This window comes from Leopardus geoffroyi, chromosome B3, assembly GCF_018350155.1.
Source record: "Leopardus geoffroyi isolate Oge1 chromosome B3, O.geoffroyi_Oge1_pat1.0, whole genome shotgun sequence".
In the NCBI taxonomy this organism is placed as follows: Eukaryota; Metazoa; Chordata; class Mammalia; order Carnivora; family Felidae; genus Leopardus; species Leopardus geoffroyi.
The window spans coordinates 62,599,297-62,606,788 of record NC_059337.1 but is presented as its reverse complement, the minus strand read 5'-3'; the positions used below and the strand labels follow the sequence as shown (position 1 = coordinate 62,606,788).

Genomic DNA, 7,492 nt, shown 5'->3' with positions numbered 1-7,492 from the left:
AATCAAGCACACATGTGTTCTGGAATGTTTCTTTCCCTGTCTTCTTTATCTGTGAGGCTAGAGTGCTCCAAAAGACAGCCGTTGGCCAAACCTGACATTGGTGACGCCAGAATAAATTGACTAGTAAATCCGTAACTGGAATTATCAACTATTTTCACTTGCATAAATTTACGTCAGTCCAAGGCAAAAAAAAAAAGCCACATCCGACGAGGATGGGATTCGAACCCACGCGTGCAGAGCACAATGGATTAGCAGTCCATCGCCTTAACCACTCGGCCACCTCGTCCCAGAAGCCTAGTGCTTCCTGGTAGCTATAGGGAGTAATACTAGGGGGATATGACGCAATGTTATGGAAGCCGCCATTTTGTACGGAAACAAAGATCCGATATTGTTATAGCAAGTAATCAAAAGAAGATGGCTGCTCCCGTAATGTGAGGGATCTACAATGGGGAGGGACCAAGGAAAACTCGGTTGAAAACGAGATAACCTTGAAAGAAGTAAAACTGATACACAGACTGGGAAAGAAGTTTGTTTAAAGGAGTCGGGTACTGAGTTGTTCCGGAGCCTAAGGGGCGGAGCCGACGCGTAGAGCAGCTTTGCGCATGTGCAATAGCTAGGCGGTTAGATTTGAATACCTCACCGAGGCAGTCGGGGCGTTGTGAGGTGAAGTTGGTGGGTGGCTGCGGGCTCTTTCTGAGGAGCGCGCGGACCCCAAAAAAGTCTGAGGAGCATTTGTCAAGCAGTTGGACTGCGGTGGGTAAAGAGAATGATTCTTTCGTTCCAGGGTTCCGTGGCGGAGGCTTTAGGTTTTTTCTGGGCGCTCTGAAGGCCCGGCGGTCGGAGGTGGGGACGCTCCCTCCCTCTTCCTTGGCGGCCTCCCAAAGCGCTGGGCCGGGAGTAGAAGTTTCTGCCTGCTTGGGGGTCCTTTGCTCACCCGGGCTTGCACTTTGTGCGTCTTTCTCCTCCCTAGCACTTCTCCCTCCACACCTGGGCCCGTCGGGCCTGCTTGGATTGCGGGTCCGCGGCGCCCCGCCTTGCCATCTCTTCTGTCAGCGCTCCCGGACTCTTCCTCGCTCCCTGCGACTCCCGGCGGTTTGTATTTCCCACTCTGTCTTTTCGTAGCTATAAATGAAGTGACAGCGATGAGTGGTTTTAAGTGCTCGACTGGTCGTAGTTTATTTGCAGTGTCTGATCCGTGTGCTAGCAGCACTGAGCAGACATTCGGTTTCATGCAGTAACAAGAACATTAACAAATAAAGCCAGTATCAGTACGCCGCAGACGAGTTTTGGAAAATCTCCCTGTGTCATTTGTAGCTCGGAGTTAAACCCCCTTTTTCTTGCTGCTTATCTCAGTAACAGAGTTTAAGAAAAAATTTTCTCAAAACAGTATTGCCAATTGGATTTTTAGAGATAAAGTTGTAGAGATACGGCAGAAAACCGGAGCAGAGCTTTTCACTTCAGTTGAATTGGATCACTCGAATTCCTCAGATATTTATTGGGTTCCTTGTCTTGTGCTAGGGCCGGGAGCGAATGATGCAGAGTCCCCAATCTGGAGGAGTTTACACACAGTCCAGAAAGGGAAATGATTAATATACACAAATACTTAGAATACAAGACAATGTAAAGGATGATAGGAAATTGTAAGCTGGTATGGGAGCACGGAAAGGGGAAAGCTTATTGGATGCTTTAGACACTGGAGACTAAAGGAGGCTTTGTGGAGAAAGGGGCATATGAGGTGGAACTTGTAGAGAAGGATGCTTTGCAGAGTTGAGTCAGCCTAAAATTTTGCTAATTAAACGGTGGGTTCAAAGCAGTATAATTCTTTTTAACTGCGTGAATGAATGGCTGGAAATGTGTACAAGATGACAGATACAATGTTTGGAATGGTAGTATCAATGACGTGTTTGATGCTAAATAAGAGCATAGAAGATGCTCTAGATATTGATAATGCTGTCCAATAAAGCTTTCAGTGATAATGGTAAGGTTTTAGATTTGTGCTGCCCAACATGGTTACCCTTAGTCACAAATGACAACCGAATGCCTGAAATGTGGCCATTGTGAGTGAAGAACCGAATTTTCAATTTTATTTCTTTTAAATTAAATTTAAATAGCTATTGTATTGGACAGCACAAGTCTAGAGCCTATGTTAGTGGACACCATGGAATACCTTAACTCTAGGTATTGGTAGTGTAAATGCAGGAGTAGGCAAAGAGCCAGATAGAAAATATTTCACGTTTTGCAGTCTGTGTGGTCACCTGGTCACCAGCATGGTCTCTGTTGCATGTTCTTCGTTTTTTGTTTTGTGTTCTTTTTCTTTTGTCTTCTACAACCCATTGAAAATGTAAGAAAAAACACTCATATAAGGGCTCCTTTGGCCCAGTAGCTGTAGTTTGCACACCTCTGGATTATTTAGACTAGTAATACCAAACTTTTTTGGCTCAAGGTGCCCGAAGGTCAAAAAACAACAACAACAAACACACAAAAAACACAAAACACATAATAGTTCCATTTATTAAGTCATTAGGTCCAAACAACTTAAAAAATTAAGTTGTAATAAATTTATTTCCTGTTTAGTAGCCATTTGAAAAAAAAAATAATGTGCATAAATTGAAGGAAAAGATAATATGTTTTCTTCTTAAGTAATCTCAATTATTTACTAGTTGGATATGTTTGCCTGTTGAACACTACACAACTTCTCAAATCTTGGAATCATACTGGACACTGCCACCCTCGTCTCCTGTACCACGTTGATAAAAAATATGTGCTTCATATCATAGTAACTGCCAAAAATCCAACTTGGCAATAATATGTTATCAAAACTAATGTAATACAAATGGGTACTGTTTTGAACAAGTAGTATTCATGGTGCCTGACAGATGTCAAGAATTGCTGTTTCTCTCAAAAATTTAAAATCCTAGGACATTTCTGTGAGTATGCTGTAGCACTCTTGGGTGCCAGGTGCACACTTTTACAACTAATCAATAATTAGTTAATGTGAGAGCAGTAGAGTTCAACCATAACAGCATTTTATAAATGAAGCTTAACATGATCTGGGGTACCTATTTCTGTTGAAAGTGGAACTTACAGTTATATGACAATTTTTTTTTAAAGGAGGACCTAAATAAGCTTTGAATCTCATTTAATTAAGTGCTGCAGACCAGTAGGTCTGCAGGTTAGATAGGACTATTTCAAACAGTGAAGATGTTTAGGTGATCTTGATTTTATAGTATTTAATATTTTTATCTTGAATTTTGGTTTTCTTATTTAAACATTTAAAAAAATGTTTATATTTATTCTTGATAGAGAGACAGAGTGTGAGCTGGGGAGGGGTAGAGAGAGAGGGAGACACAGAATCTGAAGCAGGCTCCAGGCTCTGAGCCGTCAGCACAGAGCCCCATGTGGGACTTGAATTCACGAACCCATAAGATGATGACCAGAGCCAAAGGCCAACACTTAACCGACTGAGTCACCCAGGCACCCCTCTGTGAATTTTGAATGTGTCACTGAGTTTAAAAATATTCTCGGGGCGCCTGGGTGGCGCAGTCGGTTAAGCGTCCGACTTCAGCCAGGTCACGATCTCGCGGTCCGTGAGTTCGAACCCCGCGTCGGGCTCTGGGCTGATGGCTCAGAGCCTGGAGCCTGCTTCCAATTCTGTGTCTCCCTCTCTGTCTGCCCCTCCCCCGTTCATGCTCTGTCTCTCTCTGTCTCAAAAATGAATAAAACATTAAAAAATAATAATAAATTTAAAAAAATATTCTCAAAAGGAGAAAAACTATGGAAGTCAGTGATGGTAGAGGTAACTTAAAAGAATTGTTTCTTAATTACTCATTCAAATATTTATTGAGCTCCTACTATGTACAAAGCATGTGCTAGTTTCTCGGAATATAATAGTGAGGGTAAGAGACACCAGCCTTATTCTCATAGGGTTTATTAATGGGTCATAGGTAGTTTGGGGAAGTAACAGGAATAATTACTTTATGTAACAGACTTTTATTTTTTTTTTTTTTTTAATTTTTTTTTTCAACGTTTATTTATTTTTTGGGGGGACAGAGAGAGACAGAACATGAACGGGGGAGGGGCAGAGAGAGAGGGAGACACAGAATCGGAAACAGGCTCCAGGCTCTGAGCCGTCAGCCCAGAGCCTGACGCGGGGCTCGAACTCCCGGACCGCGAGATCGTGACCTGGCTGAAGTCGGACGCTTAACCGACTGCGCCACCCAGGCGCCCCTGTAACAGACTTTTAAATTGTAGTTGTGGTAATGCTACAAAAGAGACATACACAATGCTACAAAAGGTGCTTTTCGTGGCTTTTTTTGCCAAAAGAGAATAACAAATATAAATTCAGTGGCTCGGGAAAGAGCTTTGTGTGTGCAGGAATGGAAATGCCAATGTGGCTAGCATAGTGAGGAAGACAGTAGCATCAGGTGAAGTGTGAAGTCTGAGAGGAAGGTGGAGACCAGATCTTGTAGAGCTTTGTAAATCCTGGTGAAGAGTTTATTCTCAGTACTATGGGAAGCCATTGAAGGGTTTTAAGTAGGTGAGTCTCTTAGATGTAACTTATGTTTAAGAAGATAACTGTCAGGTACTTGGGTGGCTCAGTTGGTTAAGCCACTATCTCTTGGTTTCGGCTCAGGTCATGATCTCTCGGTTCATGGGAACAAGCCCTAGGTTGGGCTGTGCACTGCTGCACTGACAGCATGGAGCCTGCTTGGGATATTCTCTCTCTCTCTCTCTCTCTCTCTCTCTCTCTCTCTCTCTCCCCCCCTCTCTCTCCACCCCCCCTCCACCTCCTCTCCCCTCCCCCCTTCACACAGCCTCTATCTCTCTCAAGATAAATAAAGCTTAAAAAAAAAAAGATAACTGGGGCACCTGGGTGGCGCAGTCGGTTGAGCGTCCGACTTCAGCCAGGTCACGATCTCGCGGTCCGTGAGTTCGAGCCCCGCGTCAGGCTCTGGGCTGATGGCTCGGAGCGGAGCCTGTTTCCGATTCTGTGTCTCCCTCTCTCTCTGCCCCTCCCCCGTTCATGCTCTGTCTCTCTCTGTCCCAAAAATAAATAAACGTTGAAAAAAAAAATTAAAAAAAAAAAAAAAAAAAAGATAACTGTCTATGTAAATAAGGGACTATGGGGGATCAGAATGAAAGTAAGGGGACCATTAGGTGCATTTTGCAATAGTTTACATGAGAGGTAATTGTAGCTTGAACTATGTTGGGGGCACCAAAGATAGAAGTGAATGCATTTGGATATATATAATGCATGTGGGATATATATTGGAAATAGAACTACTAAGATTTTGTGAATAACAGAATTGGAAATAGGTGTCCTACTTGTTTAATCCCAGAGGGAAATGTTCAGTTTCACCATTAAGTCGATGTATGCTGTTGGTTTTTTATTTTTTTATTTTTTTTTTATTTTATTTTTTTTTATTTTTTTTTCAACGTTTATTTATTTTTGGGACAGAGACAGAGCATGAACGGGGGAGGGGCAGAGAGAGAGGGAGACACAGAATCGGAAACAGGCTCCAGGCTCTGAGCCATCAGCCCAGCGCCCGACGCGGGGCTCGAACTCACGGACCGCGAGATCGTGACCTGGCTGAAGTCGGACGCTCAACCGACTGCGCCACCCAGGCGCCCCTGCTGTTGGTTTTTTAAATAGATATGGCTTGTTAGATTAAGGAATTTATCCTCTCTTCCTAGTTTGTTAGGCTCTTCTTTTTTTAAACATGAAAGGATGTTAAAGTCAAACATTTTTCATCTGAGATGATCTTATGATTTTTCCATTTAATCTGTTGGTATGGCAAATTGTAAAGGTGATTTTCTAATGTTGAGCAAGTTTTGCATTACTGGAATAAAACCAATATGACTGAGATGTATTATTCTCTTTACAAATTGTTAGCTTCTTTGTGCTATTTAGGATTTTTATATTTATGGTGCTGAAATTGGCATGTGGTATTTCCTTTCTGGTACTGTATTTATTTGGTGTGGGGTGGGTGTGTATGTGAGATGGAGATGTTTGCAAGTAAGAGCTTTCATTAAATACAAAATAATTACCCTAAAATGTAAAAGTGGTTGCTTTTAAGGAGAATAGTGAAGTGCAGGGGGCTGCTATTTTTAAAAAATTATCTTGAAAAATCAACTTCTAAAAATATTGTAAGTAGGTATGGGTATTATATGTGAGCAGGAGTAAGTGAAACCAGAAGAATGGATAAACAAACTGAGAAAGTTATGGAGGATGAAAGGAGAGGGTCTGAAATCAAATTCTAATAGATGCCCATCATCTTGCTATATTGACAGCTAATTGAATAAATTGATATTAAAAAAGAAGCAGATTTTTGTTTCAGTTTGAAGTTCAGATTCATTATGAGCTATTGTCCCTTAACTTGGCTTTTGTTATATATGATGAAAGCATGTAAAATATCTTTTAAGTATCTGGGTTTTTTTGGCGTTTTCTTTTGTTTTACTTCTAAAATAAGAACTTTGATGGAATAGTTTATGTATATGGTATTAATGATGTGGTAGAAATGCTAATACTGTTGGGTAAAATATGTAGCTATTCTGTTCTCTGAAGTCTGCAGTAGAATTTTTTCTTACATAGAGGTGAGGTTCTAAAGTTAATGCATAGGGTGCCTGACTGGCTCTGTTGGTTGAGTGTCCTACTCATGATTTCGGCTCAGGTCATGATCCTGGCTCAGGTCATGATCCTGGGGTCATGGGATACAGCCCCTTGTTGGTCTCAGTGCTGAGTGTGGAGCGTGGTTAGGATTCTCTCTCTCTCTCTCTCTCTCTCTCTCTCTCTCTCTCTCTCCCTCTCCCTCTCCCCCTCCCTCCCTCCCTCCCTCTGCCCCTCTCCTGTGCATGCACACACACTCTCTCTAAAATAAATAATAATAGGGGCGCCTGGGTGGCGCAGTCGGTTAAGCGTCCGACTTCAGCCAGGTCACGATCTCGCGGTCCGGGAGTTCGAGCCCCACGTCGGGCTCTGGGCTGATGGCTCAGAGCCTGGAGCCTGTTTCCGATTCTGTGTCTCCCTCTCTCTCTGCCCCTCCCCCGTTCATGCTCTGTCTCTCTCTGTCCCAAAAATAAATAAACGTTGAAAAAAAAATTAAAAAATAAAATAAAATAAATAATAATAATAAAATAAAATAAAGTTAATGCATTTAGTATAGTTATGTGTAGATAGGAACTAAGACCAGTTGAGGAAACTTCAGCTTATGTCTCTTATTTCACATTTGGAAAGAGAAATATTCATTGAGTGGAATTATAAGCATAATCAGCTACACTTTTTATTTTATTTTATTTTTTGCTATTTATATTTTAGAGAGAGAATGTGCGAATGGGGGAGGGGCAGAGAGAGAAGGGGACAGAGGATCTGAAGCAGGCTCTGCACTGACAGCAGTGGCCCCCATGCAGGGCTCAAACTCATGAACCATTAGATCATGGCCTTAGCCGAAGTCAGTGCTCAACCAACTGAGCCACCCAGGCTCCCCTCAGCTAC

General features: G+C 42.3%; 1 protein-coding gene and 1 non-coding gene across 5 annotated transcripts in view; one reads left to right on the top strand and one right to left on the bottom strand.

Annotated features, from left to right (window-relative positions):
* Window positions 1-204: 204 nt before the first annotated feature.
* On the bottom strand, window positions 205-286 carry TRNAS-GCU. The gene has a single exon. It is a non-coding gene; the product is annotated as a tRNA-Ser (tRNA).
* A 114-nt stretch (window positions 287-400) lies between these two features.
* Window positions 401-7,492, top strand: part of KNL1 (kinetochore scaffold 1) — a 68,589-nt gene continuing 61,497 nt past the window's right edge. Inside the window, exons 1-2 of one of the 4 annotated variants that reach the window (XM_045450019.1) lie at window positions 401-753; window positions 971-1,092. The gene's annotated coding sequence lies outside the window, so the exon portion shown is untranslated. Of the gene's footprint in view, window positions 1,093-7,492 lie in introns of all 4 variants that reach the window. The other 3 variants (XM_045450016.1, XM_045450017.1, XM_045450018.1) reach the window with 3 other exon arrangements.